General features: G+C 43.8%; 1 protein-coding gene across 1 annotated transcript in view; it reads right to left on the reverse strand.

Annotated features, from left to right (window-relative positions):
- Positions 1 to 18,329, reverse strand: part of ZNF425 (zinc finger protein 425) — a 43,704-nt gene that overhangs the window by 24,720 nt on the left and 655 nt on the right. The window lies entirely within an intron of this gene.

Here is an 18,329-nt window from a genome sequence, read left to right on the forward strand (position 1 = left end):
GATTTTCTGATTGGCAATTGGCTATCTGAAGACCAGGTTCATAGAAAGGAGTGTCTGGGTTAAGATAAGGGGTTGTGGAGACCAAGATTCTTAGGATGTCTCATAGTGACTGGCTTTAGATGGCAAAAATTTCCTATTTAAACCTTTAAAAGGTGCTAGATTCTCTGGCCGGGCGCAGTAGCTCACGTCTGTAATCCCAGCACTTTGGGAGGCTGAGGCAGTAGGATTGCCTGAGCCCAGGAGTTGAAGACCAGCCTGGGCAACATGGCGAAACCCCATCTCTACAAAAAATACAAGATTTTGCCGGCACAGTGGCAAAGACGTTAATCTCAGCTATTTGGGAGGCAGAGGTGGGAGGATTACTTGAGCCTGGGAGGCGAAGGTTGCAGTGAGCCCAGATTGTGCTGACACTACAGCCTGGGTGACAGAGGAAGACAGAGGGAGACTGTGTCTCAAAAAAAAAAAAATGAAATGAAATAAAATAAAATAAAATAAAATTTTATATATATATATATATATATATATATATATATACATACATAGTTTGTTTGTTTGTTTGTTGGGTGTTTTCCAGACAGAGTCTTGCTCTGTTGCCTAGGCTGGAGTAGAGTGGTGTGATCTTGGCTCACTGCAACCTCCGCCTCCCAGGTTCAAGCGATTCTCCTGCCTCAGCCTCCCGAGTAGTTGGGATTACAGGTATGTGCCACCACGCTGGGCTAATTTTTGTATTCTTAGTAGAGATGGGGTTTCACCATGTTGGCCAGGCCGGTCTTCAACTCTTGACCTCGTGATCCACCTACCTCGGCCTCCCAAAGTGCTGGGATTACAGGCATGAGCCACCATGCCTGGCCCTATATTTTCATATAAATATATAATATATACTGCAAAGAAGCATATTTGGGGATAAAATATTTTGATTTCCTTCTTTGTCATGCATTGTTATGCCAGAGTCAGGTTGGAAACTAAGCTGTTATATAGGGTTAAATAAAACCCTTCTGGTGAGATTTTTATGGTTTGTAGGGCGTGACTCCCTATGTCCCTTAGTTAGAAATTTGGACGAGAAAGGAAAAAAGGTCACAATTTAGTTGGTTTCCATATCATTGTGTGTGAAAACAGTTTATTTTATTTATTTTTTATTGTTTTTTTTTGAGACAGAGTCTTGCTCTGTTGCCCAGGCTAGAGTGCAGTGGCTCGATCTTGGCTCACTGCAACCTCTGCCTCCCAGGTTCAAATGATTCTCCTGTTTCAGCCTCCTGAGTAGCTGGGACTACAGGTGCATCCCACCACACCCGGCTAATTTTTATATTTCTAGTAGAGACAGGGTTTCACCGTATTGGTCAGGCTGTTCTCCAACTCCTAGCGTCAGGTGATCCACCCACCTCGACCTCCCAAAGCGCTGGGATTACAGGCATGAGCCGCTGCGCCTGGCCTACAACAGTTTTATTTTAATTGCTGATAGTATTCCATGTTATGATATACTGAAGAGTATTTATCCATTGAAGGATATTTGTATTTTTTCCCGTTTTATTGTTTTTAATACTTATTTGTTTATTTATTTATTTATTTATTGAGATGTAGTTTTGCTCTTGTTGCCCAGGCTGGACTGCAATGGAGCAATCTTGGCTCACCGCAACCTCCGCCTCCCAGGTTCAAGTGATTCTCCTGCCTCAGCCTCCCTAGTAACTGGGATTACAGGCATGTGCCACCACGCCTGGCTATTTTGTATTTTTGGTAGAGACGGAGTTTCTCCATGTTGGTCAGGCTGGTCTCGAACTCCCAACTCAGGTGATCCGCCCACCTCAGCCTCCCAAAGTGCTGAGATTACAGGCATGAGCCACCGCACCCGGCCTATTTATTTATTTTTGAGATGGAGTCTCACTCTGTTGCCCAGGCTGGAGTGCAGTGGCATGATCTCGGCTCACTGCAACCTCCACCTCTGGGGTTCAAGTGATTCCCCCACCTCAGCCTCCTGAGTAGGTGGGATTACAGGTGCACACCACCCCACCTGGCTAATTTTTGTATTTTTAGTAGAGAAGGGGTTTCACCATGTTGGCCAGGCTGGTTTCAAACTCCTAACCTCAAGTGATCCGCCTGCCTTGGCCTCCCAAAGTGCTGGGATGACAGGAATGAGCAACTGTGCCCAGACTTTTCCAAGTTTTGGAATTCTGAATAGAGCTGCTCTAAACATTTGCATACAGGTTTTTGTGTGAAGATAAATTTTTATTTCTTTAAGGTAGATACCCAGGAGTGGGACTGCTGAGTCATGGTAAATATGTATATTTAATTTTACAAGGAACTAGCAAACCATTTTTAAGAGTGACTGTACTATTATGTGTTCCCCTTGTGAACGTATGAGAGTTCAGTTGGCCTACATTCTTTGTTTGGTATTTTTAGCATTTTAAAAAACTGTTAGACATTCTAATCAATGGTGTTGTTACTGAAACACCAGGGGTTTGGTCTAGGTGCTACTGTTTGTGGCTCAGAAAGCCAATCATGGCGACAGCAAGTGTTGCCAACGAAGAAGGCTTTAATTGGGTGTTACTGCTGAGGAGATGGGAGATGGGAGATCAGTCTCAAATCCATCTCCCTGACAGGCTAAAATGAGCGGCTTCTATTGCTGGGAGGAAATGTAACCATATGTGGAAAAACATGAATTGGTTAGGGGTAAGGAAGAGGGGTTGGTCAACAGGAAGCAGGTGGTGGGTTAGGCAATCATGATGGGTGAGGGATCTGACTTTCATTGTCCAAATTCAGTGATCTTGTGAGTTTCAACTGGTTAATACTATCTGGGAGGGCTGATGGTTGGTTTCCTGAGAAAGGAACTCAGATAAGACAAATGCAACTGTCTCAAGTTTTAAGACTAAAAGGATCAGTTACTGTGTTTATTCAAAGAAACCATAAACATCAGTTCTATAGGGCAATTGGGTCTGTTTCAGTGTAGGGGTATCTCAATGTAGTTTTTATTTGCATTTCCCTAGTTGCTAATGATATAAAAAATTCTTATTACGTGCTAAATTGCCAACTTTTAGTTAAGTTTTTGTTCTTGCTTCTTGTCCATTTTTAAATTGCATTTTTCTCAGGTTGATAAATATGGACTTTTTATTAAGGAAAGATTTTACTATGGGCAATTCTTTTAACATATTTAGAACAGGCTGGACGTGGTGGCTCACACCTGTAATCCCAGCAATTTGGGAGGCAGAGGCTGGTAGATCACAAGATCAGGAGATCGAGATGATCCTGGCCAATACAGTGAAACCCCATCTCTACCACGAATACAGAAATTAGCTGGGTGTGGTGGTGGACGCCTGTAGTCCCAGCTACTCGGGAGGCTGAGGCAGGAGAATCACTTAAACCTTGGAGGGGTAGGTTGCAGTGAGCCAAGATCAGGCCACTGCACTCCAGCCTGGGCAACAAGAGCAAGACTCTGCCTCAAAAACAAAACAAAACAAACAAACAAAAAACATATGCAGAACAATGTAATAAGCCCCAGCCATAATCCAGCTTTGGAAACATTTAAAAATATATATTTTATTTAGCATTTCTATTGAATTTGAAGTAGTGGGGAGGGTTTCCTGTTTTAGCTTAGTCTATTATCCTCGTGGAAAATTCTTTGCTTTTGACACTTTTAAACAGTTTTAGACATTTTAAATATGTTCACACCTTCTTTAATAGCTATGCAGCATACCAATTTACCACAATTTATTCATCCAGTCCTCTACTAGACATTTTGTTTAGTCAAATTTTAGTTTATAGTCAAAAAGCATCAAATATTGCTTTTGATGAATCTTACATTTGCAAATATATTTATAGAATACGTTCCTAGAAAAATATTGCTTGATCAAAAGGTCTACTTATTTATAATTGATACACTACTAAGTTGCTCAGAAGAGGTTATATCAATTTATTACTCCACTGACTTCCTTATATTCTCTCTCTTTTTTTTTTTTTTTTGAGAGAGTCTTGTTCTGTCGCCCAGGCTGTAGTGCAATGCCATGATCTTGGCTCACTGCAACCTCCACCTCCCAGGTTCAACTGATTCTCCTGCATCAGCCTCCCGAGTAGCTGAGATTACAGGCATGTGCCACCACTCCCTGCTAATTTTTTATTTTTAGTAGATATGGGGTTTCTCCATGTTTGTCAGGCTGGTCTCGAACTCCTGACCTCATGTGATCTGCCCACTTCAGCCTCCCAAAGCGCTGGGAATACAGGCGTGAGCCACCCTGCCCTTCCCAGAGAACAGCTTTCTCTCTTTCGAGAGAGAGAGGCACCCGAATGGGACCTCCAGACCTCAGTAGAGTGCACCGGATTTAATAGGCAGGCTTGAGGAGGCAGTGTCTGATTTACCAGGGACCCAAAGAAGGGTTGGACCAGGTGGGACGTCCACATAGCATGAGAGGAAGCTGGCCACCCACCCTAATCTTCTTAATGCAAATGAGCTTTCCACTGGGCCACTGCCATGTTGTGTGCTCCCTACTGCACAAGTGGTTGGAAAGAAAAACAGAAGATGGAGCTGCCATTTTAAACACACCTAGTCTCTGGTAGCCTTTTCCGATTGACACAACTGCCAGCATTCACCTGTGCAAGCTTCCGCTTGCTTGTGTATGTCTGCAGCTCAATTTTACAGGCTCCTTGTTAGAAAGTAATGATTTGGGGGCTGCTTTTTATCAAAAGGAAACCTTTACCGAGGACTTCCTTACCCTCACTATCTGCCTAAATAATTTGTTTTTAACTCCTATATCAGTGGTGAGGACAACCAGAAGTCACTCTGATTGCCATCTTGGTTTTGGTGGGTTTTAGGCTGGCTTCTTTAGCACAACCTGTTTTATCAGTAAGGCTTTTTTTTTTTTTTTTTTTTTTGATAGAGTTTCACCCTGTAGCTCAGGCTGGAGTGCAGTGGCACAATCTTGGATCACTGCAACCTCCACCTCATTGGTTCAGGCGATTCTCCTGCCTTAGCCTTCTGAGTAGCTAGGATTATAGGCCTGCCACCACACCCAGATAACTTTTGTATTTTTAGTAGAGATAGGGTTTCACCATGTTGGCTAGGCTGGTCTCAAACTCCAGAGCTCAAGTGATCTGCCCACCCCAGCCTCCCAAAGTGCTGGGATTATAGTCATGAGCCACTGTGCCAGGCCATCAGCATGGTCTTTATGACCTGTATGTTGTGCTGACTTCCTATCTCTTCCTGCGATTTAGTATGCCTTAACCATCTGGGAATGCAGCCCAGCCTCATTTTACCCAGCCCCTATTCAAGATGAAGTTGCTACAGTTCAAAGGCTTTTGACAAAGTGATCTGCCTGCCCCAGCTTTCCAGAGTTCTGGGATTACAGGGGTGAGCCACTGCACCTGGCTTTTTGGTTATTTTTGTGTTTTTTAAATATATATATATTTGTTTTTTGTGACCTTCAGATTTTTTTTGTTTTGTTTTTTTGAGACGGAGTTTTGCCCTTGTTGTGCAGGCTGGAGTACAATGGTATGATCTCGGCTCACCGCAACCTCTGCCTCCCGGGTTCAAGCGATTCTCCTGCCTCAGCCTCCCGAGTAGCTGGGATTACAGGCATGCGCCACTGTGCCCGGCTAATTTTGTATTTTTAGTAGAGACAGAGTTTCTCCATGTTGGTCAGGCTGATCTCGAGCTCCTGACCTCAGGTGATCTGCCCGCCTTGGCTTCCCAAAGTGCTGGGATTACAGGCGTGAGCCACCGCACCCGGCCATGCTGTTTTTATCTTTTTTTTTGAGACGGAGTTTCGCTCTTGTTGCCCAGGGTGGAGTACAATGGTGTGATCTCGGCTCACTGCAACCTTTGCCTCCCAGATTCAAGCAATTCTCCTGCCTCAGCCTCCCAAGTAGCTGGGATTATAGGCGCCCGCCACCACGCCCAGCTAGTTTTGGTTTTTTTTTTTGTATTTTTAGTAGAGACGGGGTTTCACCATATTGGCCAAGCTGGTCTTGAACTCCTGACGTCAGGTAATCCACCCCGCTTGGCCTCCCAAAGTGCTGGGATTACAGGTGTGAGCCACCACACTCAGCCCATTTTTGTCTTTTTGATATGAGATCTCATTCTGTTGCCCAGGCTGGAGTGCAGTGGTGTGATCATAGCTCACTGCAGCCTCCACCCTCTGGGCTCAAGATGCTCCCGCCTCAGCCTTTCAAAGTTTGGGGACTACAGGTGTGAGCCACAGCATCCCATCCATTATATTCTTAATGATCTTTCTGTACAACTTTAAGTTTATTTTTTCAACTCTGAGTACTTTTAAAGATATATTAACTAGACATTAGATAATAGGTAAAAGAGTAACATCTAATCATTTATTATTTATTTAGAGATGGAGTCTCACTCTGTTGCCCAGGCTGGTTTTTTTTCCTTCAGCACTTTTATTTTTATGTTTTTGGACAGAGTCTGGCTCTGTTGCCCAGGCGGGAATGCAGTGGCGCAATCTTGGCTCACCGCAACCTCTGCCTCCCTGGTTCAAGCAATTCTCATGCCTCAGCCTCCCAAGCAGCTGGGACTACAGGCATACACCACCACGCCCAGCTAATTTTTGTATTTTTAGTAGAGAATGGGTTTCACCATGTTGGCCAGGCTGGTCTGGAATCCCTGGGCTCAAGTGACCTGCCCAGCTCGGCCTCCCAAAGTGCTGGGATTACCACCTGACCTCATTTATTATGTTAAAGACTGTTAGAGATAATACTGATTGCAATAACCACATTAACAAAGCCTAGTTGAAGAAGGCAGGCATTTGAAAGTGGTTTATTTTCTTATTGTTCAGTTTTGACAGTTCTTAATTTATTCTGAATTAAGTCCTTTGTTGGATATATGATTAGTAAATATTTTATCCTGGCCAACACGGTGAAACCCCGTCTCTACTAAAAATACAAAAAAATTAGCCGGGCGTCGTGGCAGGTGCCTGTAGTCCCAGCTACTCAGTAGGCTGAGGCAGGAGAATGGCGTGAACCCAGGAGGTGGAGCTTGCAGTGAGCCGAGATCGCGCCACTGCACTCCAGCCTGGGTGACAGAGCGAGACTCTGTCTCAAAAAAAAAAAAAAGAAAAGAAGAAAACTTTAAGTGGGAGCTAAGCTATGAGGACGCAAAGTCGTAAGAATGATATAATGGACTATGGGGACTTGGGAAGACTGGGAGCGGGGGTGAGTGATAGAAGACTACACATTGGATGCTGCTGCGTACACTGCTCGAGTGATGGATGCACCAAATCCCAGAAATCACACCTGGAGAACTTATCCATGTCGCTAAACACTACCTGTTCCCCAAAAACTATTGGACTAATAATAATAGTCCGGATGCGGTAGCTCACACCTGTAATCCCAGCACTTTGGGAGGCTGAAGCAGACAGATCACTTGAGGTAAGCAATAGTTGAAGATCAGCCTGGCCAACATGGTGAATCCCAGTCTCCACTAAAAATTCAAAAATTAGCTGGGCGTGGTGGTGTGCGCCTGTAGTCCCAGCTACTCAGGAGGCTGAGCATGAGAATCACTTGACCCCGGGAAGCGGAGGTTGCAGTGAGCCAAGATCATGCCATTGCACTCCAGCCTGGGAGACAGAGGGAGACTATGTCTCAAAAAACTAACAACAATAATAATAATAATAAAGCTTTAATTTTGATTAAGTCCAATTTGTACTTTGTTGCTTTTTGTGGATTGGGCTTTTGGTGTCATGTGTAAGAACTCTGCCTAATTCAAGGTCATAAAGATTTGTTTTTGTTCTAGAAGTTTCCTAGTTTTATATTTTAAATTTATTTATTTATTTATTTATATGTTTATTTATATTCCCCTATTTAAAGCTTTTAATTTAAAAGTAAAATTTAATGTCAAAAATGCAAACTTGAGGAGGGCGTAAAAATCACACTCAAGGCTGCCACCTCACACTTAGAGGGTTGCACAGCGGCCAGGTAGAGGCGCTCCTCACTTCCCAGACAGTGGGGCGGCTGAGCAGAGGCACTCCTCACTTCCCAGACGGGTTGGCGGCCAGGCAGAGGTGCTCCTCACTTCCCAGTTTAAATTTATATCTATGATATGTTTTCATTTACTTTGTGTAAAAAGTGTGAGAGTTGGGTTGAGGTTCATTTTTTTGCATATAGAAGTCCAATAGTTGAGACACAATTTGTTGAAAAACTTATTCTATCTTCATTTAAGTGCTTTTTTTTTTTTTTTGAGACGGAGTCTTGCACTGTCACCCAGGTTAGAGTGCAGTGGCATGATCTAGGCTCACCACAACCTCTGCCTCCTGGGTTCAAGGGATTCTCCTGTCTCAGCCTCCCATGTAGCTGGGATTACAGGCGCCCGCCACCACACCCAGCTAATTTTTTTATATTTTTAGTAGAGACAGGATTTCACTGTGTTGGCCAGGCTGGTCTCGATCTCCTGACCTCGTGATCCACCTGCCTTGGCCTCCCAAAGTGCTGGGATTACAGGCGTGAGCCACTGCGCCGGGCCTTTTTTTTTTTTTTTTGAGACCGAGTTTTGCTCTTGTGGCCCAGGCTGGAGTGCAATGGCATGGTCTGGGCTCACCACAACCTTCACTTTGTGGGTTCAAGTGATTCTCTTGCCTCAGCCTCCCAAGTAGCTGGGATTACAGGCGCCCACCAGCATGCTTGGCTAATTTTTGTATTTTTAGTAGAGATGGGGTTTCACCATGTTAGCCAAGCTGGTCTCGAACTCCTGACCTCAGGTGATCCTCCTGCCTCAGCTTCCCAAAGTGCTGGGATTACAGGTGTGAGCCACCATGCCCAGCCCATTGAATTGCTCTTACACCTCTGTAAAAAGTCAGTCGTCCAAATTTGTGTGGGTTTATTTTTAGATTCTTGTTTTATTGATCCATGTGTCTATCCCTTCCCCAATATGACATGCTCATGATTACTGTAGCTTTGGAGGAGTGTTGAGAGTAGACATCCTTGCCTTTCTCAAGCTGAGGGGAAGCCATTTAGTCTCACTATTGAGTATGATGTTAACTGCATACTGTTAAGACAGAGTCTTGCTCTTTCCCCCAGGCTGGAGTGCAGTGGCGTGATCTCGGCTCACTGCAACCTCTGCCTTCCTGGTTCACGCAATTCTCCTGCCTCAGCCTCCTGAGTAGTTGGGATAACATGCATGCGCCACCATGTCCAGCTAATTTTTGTATTTTTAGTAGAGACGGGTTTTCACCATATTGGTCAGGCTGGTCTTGAACTCCTGACCTCGTGATCCACCCGCCTTGGCCTCCCAAAGTGTTGGGATTACAAGTGTGAGCCACTGTGCCTGGCATGTAGATACTTTTTATCATGTTGTGCTAATTCCCTTTCATCCCTAGTTTTGTGAGAGTTTTTATTGTGAGTAAATGTGAATATTTGTTTTGTCAAATCATTTTTCTGCATTTATGGGCAAGCACACTTACATGTATTTAGTTGTGAAAAACTGGAACCTAAATGTATAAATAAGTCGGAAGCATCCATAAGATGAAATATGTAGACATTACATTCATGTTTTCGAAAAATATTTGGCTGGGCGCAGTGGCTCACGCCTGCAATCCCACCACTTTGGGAGGCCAAGGCGGGCGGATCACCTGAGGTCAGGAGTTCAAGACCACCCTGACCAATATAGAGAAACCCCATCTCTACTAAAAATACAAAAAATCAGTTGCGCATGGTGGCGCACTCCTGTGATCCCAGCTACTCAGGAGGCTGAGGCAAGAGAATAGCTTGAACCCGGGAGGCAGAGGTTGTGATGAGCTGAGATCAGGCCATTGCACTCCAGCTTAGGCAACAAGAGCGAAACTCTGTCTCAAAAAAAAAAAGAAAAAAATTTAATGCTATGGAAGATATTCAAGTATATTAAATAACAAAGGCAGGTTTCAAAACAGTATTTATGGCTGGGTGCAGTGGCTCACGCCTGTAATTCCAGCATTTTGGGAGGCCGAGGTGGGTGGATCACCTGAGGTCAGGAGTTCGAGACCAGCCTGGACAACATGGCGAAATACCATCTCTACTAAAAATACAAAAATTATCTGGGCATGGTTGTGCACGCCTGTATCCAGCTACTCTCAGGAAGCTAAGGCAGGAGAATCGCTACAATCCAGGAGGCAGAGGTTTCAATAAGCCGAGATCGTGCCACTGCACTCCAGCCTGGGTGACAGAGTGAAACTCCATCTCAAAAACAAAACAAATCAAAAAACAGTATTTACAGTTTCAACTGTATTAAGAAAATAAACAAATAAATATTGTGTGTGTGTGTATATATACATATATATATATTTATATAAAAGAAGCTCACAAAGATAAGAACCAAAATGCTTCGAGTGATTGTCTCTGGATTGTATGATTATATGTGGCCTTTGTCTTTATACATCCCTGTATATTTCAAATATTCTGCAAAGCACAGAAAAATAATAATAAATGTGCTCACTGTAGCCTCAACCTCTGGGGTTCAATTGATCCTCTCATCTCAGCCTCCTGAGTAGCTGGAACTACAGGTGCATGCCACTATACCCAGCTAATTTTTTTTTTTTTTTTGAGACGGAGTCTCGTTCTGTCACCAGGCTGGAGTACAGTGATGCATCTTGACTCACTGCAACCTCTGCCTCCCAGGTTCAAGCAATTCTCCTGCCTCAGCCTCCAGAGTAGCTGGGACTACAGGAGCACGCCACCATGCCCAGCTAATTTTTGGATTTTTAGTGGAGACGGGGCTTCACCATGTTGACCAGATGGTCTTGATTTCTTGACCTCCTCGTGATCCACCCGCCTCGGCCTCCTAAAGTGCTGGGATTATAGGCACAAGCCACCGCGCCCGGCCAATTGTTTTTTTAAGTTTTAATTTTTTTTGTAAAGATGCGGTCTCACAATGTTGCTAAGCTGGTCTTAGACTCCTAGTCTCAAGTGATTCTCTCATCTGGGCCTCCCAAAGTGCTGGGATTATAGGCATAAACCAGTGTACCTGGCCTGTCGTTACTGTGTGAATACGTACTTTTAAATTTAGGTATTCTAAATTCCAAATGTAACTTGAAGTATAAAATCTAATGATGTGCTGGGCTTGGTGGTTCACACCTGTAATCCCAGCACTTTGGGAGGCCGAGGCGGGCACATCATGAGGTCAGGAGTTCGAGACCATCCTGGCCAACATGGTGAAACTCCACCTCTACTAAAAATACAAAGATTAGCTGGGCGTAGTGGCACATGCCTGTAGTCCTAGCTACTTGGGAGGCTGTGGCAGGAGAATTACTTGAACCTGGGAGGCGGAGATTGCAGTGAGCGAGATCGGCCACTGCACTCCAGCCTGGCAACAGATAAATAAATAAATAAAAATTTGGCCGGGCGTGGTGGCTCACGCCTGTAAACCCAGCACTTTGGGAGGCTGAGGTGGAAGGATCACGAGGTCAGGAGATCGAGACCATCCTGGCTAACACGGTGAAACCCTGTCTCTACTAATAATACAAAAAATTAGCCGGGCGTGGTGGCGGGCACCTGTGGTCCCAGCTCTACTCAGGAGGCTGAGACAGGAGAATGGCGTGAACCCAGGAGGCAGTGAGCCAACATTGCGCCACTGCACTCCAGCCTGGGCGACACAGCGAGATCCATCTCAAAAAAAAAAAATAATAAAATAAAATAAAAATTTAAAAATAATAAAAATAAAATCTGATGATGTGCTTTAATGTTCAAATCCTAGCAGTCAGTTGAAGTATATATGAATATATATTTAACACTGCAAAAGTAAAATGCTATAATAATTATTGAGGATTACGAAAGATGTTATTTTATGTAATAAACAGGAACTTTCAAGTAGTTACATACATTGACTGTATATTTAGAGTGTGTTATCTAGATAACTTTAGAAAGAACATTATGTTCTTTTTGAGCCTACAGATGTTTATAAAAATATAATTCTACCATAGGGAAAGAGAATTAACATTAGATACAATAATTCTAGTTACTGTGGAATTATTTTGCACAGTTGCATTCATAACAGTACATAAAATACTCTTTTTTTTTGAGACAGAGTCTCGCTCTGTTCCCCAGGCTGGTGTGCAATGGCACGATCTCAGCTCACTGTAATCTCTGCCTTCCAGGTTCAAGCGATCCTCCTGCCTCAGCCCCCATAGTAGCTGGGATTACAGGCATGTGCCACTATGCCCGGCTAATTTTTGTATTTTTAGTAAAGATGGGGTTTCACCATGTTGGCCAGGCTGGTCTCAAACTCCTGACCTTGGGTGATCCACCCGACTTGGCCTCCCAAAGTGTTGGGATTACAGGTGTGAGCCACCACGCCAGGCGCATAAAACACTCTTTAGAAACGAATGTTTAACAATTTTGTTCCATTCCGTCCTTTCAAAAAAAAAAAAGATCCCTGGCTGTGCGTGGTAGCTCACACCAGGAATCCCAGCACTTTGGGAAGTCAAGGCAGAAGCATCCCTTGAGCCCAAGAGTTGGAGACCAGGTTGGGCAACATAGCAAGACCTTCTCTCTACTAAAAATTTAAAAGTTGTGGTAGCAGGGTGGGCCTGTAGTCTCAGCTACTTGGGAGGCTAAGACAGGAGAATTGCTTAAGCCAAGGAGGTCAAGGCTGCAGTAAGTCATGCTTGTTCCACTGCACTCCAGCCTGGGCGACAGAGGGAGAGCATGTCTCAAAAAAAAAAAAAAAAAAAAAAATCCCTATTTGGTAATTTTTCACCCATTAGGGAGAAAAAAGCACAGTGTCAACTTGGTCACCTCAAAATTTCACAAGGAGGGAGAATCTCAACTACAACACATATATGATAAATCATCTTTAAATCATCTTTGAGACATGATTAAAAATTTTTTTAAAGACAGTATGAAGAAAAAGAGAAAGTTTAGATTAAAATGGGGCACTCCAAATACAACTGTTCTCTCTAATCCACAGACTTTTTTTTTTTTTTTTTGAGACAGTGTCGCTCTTGTGGCCCAGGCTGGAATGCAATGGCACAATCTTGGCTCACTGCAACCTCTGCCTCCTGGATTCAAGCGATTCTTCCATCTCAGCCTCCCGAGTAGCTAGGATTACAGGCATTGCCATTATGTGAGGCTAAATTTTTTTTTTTTTTTGAGACGGAGTCTCACTCTGTAGCCCAGGCTGGAGTGCAGTGGCACGAACTTGGCTCACTGCAAGCTCCGCCTCCCGAGTTCACGCCATTCTCCTGCCTCAGCCTCCTGAGTAGCTGGGACTACAGGTGCCCACCACCATGCCCAGCTAATTTTTTGTATTTTTAGTAGAGACGGGTTTTCACTGTGTTAGCCAGGATGGTCTGGATCTCCTGACCTCGTGATCCACCTGCCTCGGCCTCCCAAAGTGCTGGGATTACAGGCGTGAGCCACCGTGCCCAGCCTAATTTTTGTATTTTTGTAGATATGGGGTTTCACCATGTTGGCCAGGCTGGTCTTGAACTCCTGACCTCAGGTGATCCACCCACCTCGGCCTCTCAAAGTGCTGGGATTACAGGCATGAGCCACTGCGCCCGGCCCTAATCCACAGACTTTAGAGCATGCTTTTAGTAAGACAGGTTATCATAGGTTGGCATCCATGAAGGCTGTTTTTGTTTGAGACAGGGTCTCGCTTTGTCACTCAGGCTGGAATGCAGTGGCGCAGTCATGGCTTACTACAGCTCCAAACTCCTGGGTTCAAGCAATCCTCCCACCTCAACCTCCCAAAGTGTTGAGATTACAGAGGTGAGTCACCGTGCCTGGACTAATGTTTTTAGAGCTTGTAGAGATAATTGCTATAGACTGGTAACCATTTTCGGTTGAGATTTCCCCAAGCTCTTAATTCTAAATATTGATTTATTTTAGGAAACATTCCTAAAATATTTTTCCTGATTCATTTTCTGCTGTGCACAAAAAGGTTAATGAAATATTAAAAATGCTGCAATAAAATATTAAAAATGTCTTATATACCAGATATATACCGTATATATCTGTATATGTACCAGATACTGTATATATCTGGTATATAAGATATCTGGGGCCGGGAGTGGTGGCTCACGCCTGTAATCCCAGCACTTTGGGAGGCTGAGGCGGGCGGATCACGAGGTCAGGAGATTGAGACCATCCTGGCTAACACGGTGAAACCCCGTCTCTACTAAAAATACAAAAAATTAGCTGGGTATGGTGGCGGGCACCTGTAGTCCCAGCTACTCAGGAGGCTGAGGCAAGAGAATGGCATGAACCCAGGAGGCAGAGCTTGCAGTGAGCCAAGATTGCGCCACTGCACTCCAGCCTGGGCAACAGAGCGAGACTCCGTCTAAAAAAAAAACAAAAAAACCCAGATATTTGGATATGAAGAATCAAGCTTAACTTTTTATGTTTGACCATACAGAGGACCAATGATTAATTCAACTGTGTTTCCATTTTCCCTACTTAATGAAAAATTCCTAGGCCTTAGTGAATCTGACTTTGAGAAAAATTTATGGAATGTAAAATCAGTAAACAGAAATGCATGAAAGTCTAATTTCCCATGGAAAAATACAGTAAAGGCTATGAGCACAAGCACACTATAGTTTGTTCCCATCTTCAGTTTCATATTCAGAAAATAGGTATAGCTTAATGTATGTTATTTTATTGATTGATTGATTGATTGATTAGTATAGTGGCATGATCTTGGCTCCCTGCAAACTCAACCTCCCAGGCTCAGGTGATTCTCCCACCTCTAGCTTAATGTATTAATGACGTAATAGAAAATTACTGGCCAGGCGCGGTGGCCAGAGCGAGACTCCATCTCAAAAAAGAAAAGAAAAGAAAAAAAAATTAGTGGCCGCAAGCAGGAACATTGTAGATTTTGAAACTGTCTTGTTTTACAAGATACTTAAGCAAGGTGGTGCAATTATTATGTCCTTCTAAAGCTGATCGGATAAAGGCTTTAATTTTGTAATTTTCAGAGAATATTACCAATGTAGCAAGATTTACCAATAACCAATGGTTGCTTGAAGACAAAAGAGTTTGTTGGAACTTGCTGAATAAATTGATGTGCTATCAGTGTATTTTTTACATGATACATGCTAAAAAAAATCTGTCCTTGATTCTATGCAAGGGAAGATGCTGAAATTGGTGTGCATATGCAGGGAAAGTCAAGATGCAGATGGAAACTGGGATTATTTTGTTAACTCAAAAACCAATTGGCAGGGTGCGGTGGCTCACACCTGTAATCCCAGCACTCTGGGAGGCCGAGGTGGGCAGATCACCTGAGGTCAGTAGTTCGAGACCAGCCTGGCCAACATGGTGATACCTCGTCTCTACTTAAAATACAAAATTAGCCCCCATGGTGGCGCATGCCTGTAATCCCAGCTACTTGGGAGGCTGAGGCAGGAGAATCACTTGAACCCTGGAGGCGGAGGTTCCAGTGAGCAGAGATTGCGCCATTGCACTCTAGTCCGGGCAACAAGAGTGAAAACTCCATCTCAAAAAACAAACAAACAAACAACCCCCCAAAAAAGCCAATTAAATTGTTTCATAGTCACATTTCTAGATCCAAACTTTTAGGACAATTTTTTCTCTAGTGATTATGTATAGCAGCAAGAGCAGACAAAAATATTATAAATTAAAAATAAGTTAGTACAACAACCTTACATCTGCTTCTGAAAATATTGTGCATCTTCTTTAAACAGTACACAAATGCTTCAGTCAGTGAAATTGCTTAATGAAATGCCAGTACCATCCAAAGAATTTTTAAGGTCAAGAATTAAATAGGAAGAATTTCTTGTCTTAATATATTCCTATTCAAGGAAGGAACATTTAATAAGTTGGTGGTAATATTGCCATATTAAAGCAGAGAGGTAGCCTTGCTTTCTATGGAGCTCAGTTGGAAGCGTCTTATTTAGTAATACAAATGTCCCTGTTAAATGGCCATAGGAGCATCTGACAGAAATTGTTGTTCTTGCCTTATAACATCAAACTTGAAAACTTTACTACTTTTTTTTTGGAGATGGGATGTCAGTCTGTCACCCAGGCTGGAGTGCAGTGGTATTATTACAGCTCACTGCAGCTTCAACCTCCCTGGCTCAAGTGATCTTACCTCAGCCTCCCGAGTAACTGGGTCGACAGGTGCGCATTACCATTTCAGGCTAATTTTTGTATTTTTTTGTAGAGACAGGGTCCCACCAGGTTGCCCTGACTGGCCTTGAATTCTTTGGCTCCAACAATCTACCCGCCTTGGCCTCCCACTGTGCTCGGCTACTACATTTTTTTTCTTTTTTGAGATGGAGTTTCACTCTTGTTGCCCAGGCTGGAGTGCAATGGTGCAATCTCCGCTCACTGCAACCTCCTCCTCCTAGGTTCAAGTGATTCTCCTGCCTCAGCCTCCTGAGTAGCTAGGATTATAGGCACCCACCACCACGCCCGGCTAGTTTTTCTATTTTTAGTAGAGATGGGGTTTCACCATGTTGTTCAGGCTGGTCTCCAACTCCTGACCTTAGGCGATCCACCCACCTCGGCCTCCCAAAGTGCTGGGATTATAGGCGTGAGTCACCGTGCCCGGCTTCTCGGCTACTACATTTTAAATAATAAAATTATACAACAGAATTTTCTTTCCAAGAAAATTCAGATTATTATTTTTTTGTAACCTAGTCATATTGTGATTCAGAGAATGGCAATTTTCATTATTAAACATTCACCATCTGACCAATATGTATATTCAGGTAAATCCCAAATTACGGACTGCATATATAGCCACAGGCTAAAAGTAACTTAGTCTGCTCAAGAGCAGTTGCCCCAACAGGATAGTTCTCATACTTTTGTGATCTACAGATAGTTATACTGTTACAGGCATTGACTTGATTCATGTGTTGAAATACAGGTTTGGCAGTGTTTGATTCATACATGTTTGAAATGAAGACTTCCTGGAAAACCAGGGTCATGTGTTTATCCTATCATCACACACATGAAACCGCCCCAACAGGGTTGACAAAAATTGCATGCAGGTTCTGGACAGAAATATAGTTATAATTAAGCATTAATCAGGCTGCACTTCGGCCTACTTCCTTGTTGCTAATAGTCACAAGGCACTAGATACTGACATTTGCATCTCTATTGTTCCTATAGATAGGATTTCAGACATCAGACTAAGAATTGATTTGCATCCCTGTTGTTCCTGTAGACAGGATCTCTGACATTAGAATCATAAGGCTTTTGTTTAAGGATCGCTTAAGATGTTTTTCAGACCACGAGTTCCGGTGAAACAGTTGAGTTCAACCAGTTTGAAGACCCCCCACAGAGGAATGGGATGAGCATGAGAATGTAGTTTCTTCATCTTCTTGTACCACGATTTCACCAGCACTCTCCCACCAATCAGTCAACTCCATTACCCTTACAAACTCTAACCCCAAATTCCCAAATTCCTAGGAGAGATGGATGTGAGGCTTCTTCCTGTCTCCTCCTTTGGTGGCCCTATGATTAGACCTCTTTCTCTGCTGCAACCTGGTGTCTCTGCATATAGACTTGCTATGTGCATTGGGCAAGGAACCTACTGCAGTTACACACACTCTGTTGACTTAAAACACTACCTCCCCAGATAACACTTTGTTCTCGCAGGTCCTTTTTTTTTTTTTTTTTTTTTTTTTAGATGGAGTCTAGCTCTGTCGCCCAGGGTGAAGTGCAGTGCTGCCATCTCTGCTCACTGCAACCTCCGCCTCCTGGGTTCCAGCGACTCTCTTGCCTCAGCCTCCGGAGTAGCTGGGATTACAGGTGCACGCCACCACGCCCGGCTAATTTTTGTATTTTTTAGTAGAGACGGGGTTTCACCATGTTGGCCAGGTTGGTCTGGAACTCAGGTGATCTGCCCGCCTTGGCCTCCCAAAGTGCTGGAATTACAGGCGTGAGCCACTGCGCCCGGCCTGTTCTCGCAGGTCCTTTAGCTCAGACGCAGCAAACCCTAACCCCGAGCTCGATCTCTGCCGCTTTCAGGAATTCCACTTCCTCCAGCTTGGGCAACATAGCGAGACCCTGTCTCTACAGAAAAATAAATAAGTAAATAAATAAATACAAATAAATAAAACATTAGCCGGGCTTGGTAGCTGTGCCTGTAGTCCAAGCTGCTCGGACAGGCTGAGGGGAAGGATCATTTGAGCCCAGCAGTTTAAGGCTGCAGTGAGCCTTGTTTGTGCCACTTGCACTCCAGCCTGGACGACAGAGGGAGACTCTGTCTCTAAATAAATCAATAAATAAGGCCGGGCGCAATGGCTCACGCTTGTAATCCTAGCACTTTGAGAGGCCAAGGCGGGTGGATCATTTGAGGTCAGGAGTTTCAGACCAGCCTGGCCAACATGGTGAAACCCCGTCTCCACTTATTAAAAAAAAAAAAAAAAAAAAAGCTGGGCATGGTGGTACATGCCTGTAATCCC

This window comes from Pongo pygmaeus, chromosome 6, assembly GCF_028885625.2.
Source record: "Pongo pygmaeus isolate AG05252 chromosome 6, NHGRI_mPonPyg2-v2.0_pri, whole genome shotgun sequence".
Classification (NCBI taxonomy): domain Eukaryota; kingdom Metazoa; phylum Chordata; class Mammalia; order Primates; family Hominidae; genus Pongo; species Pongo pygmaeus.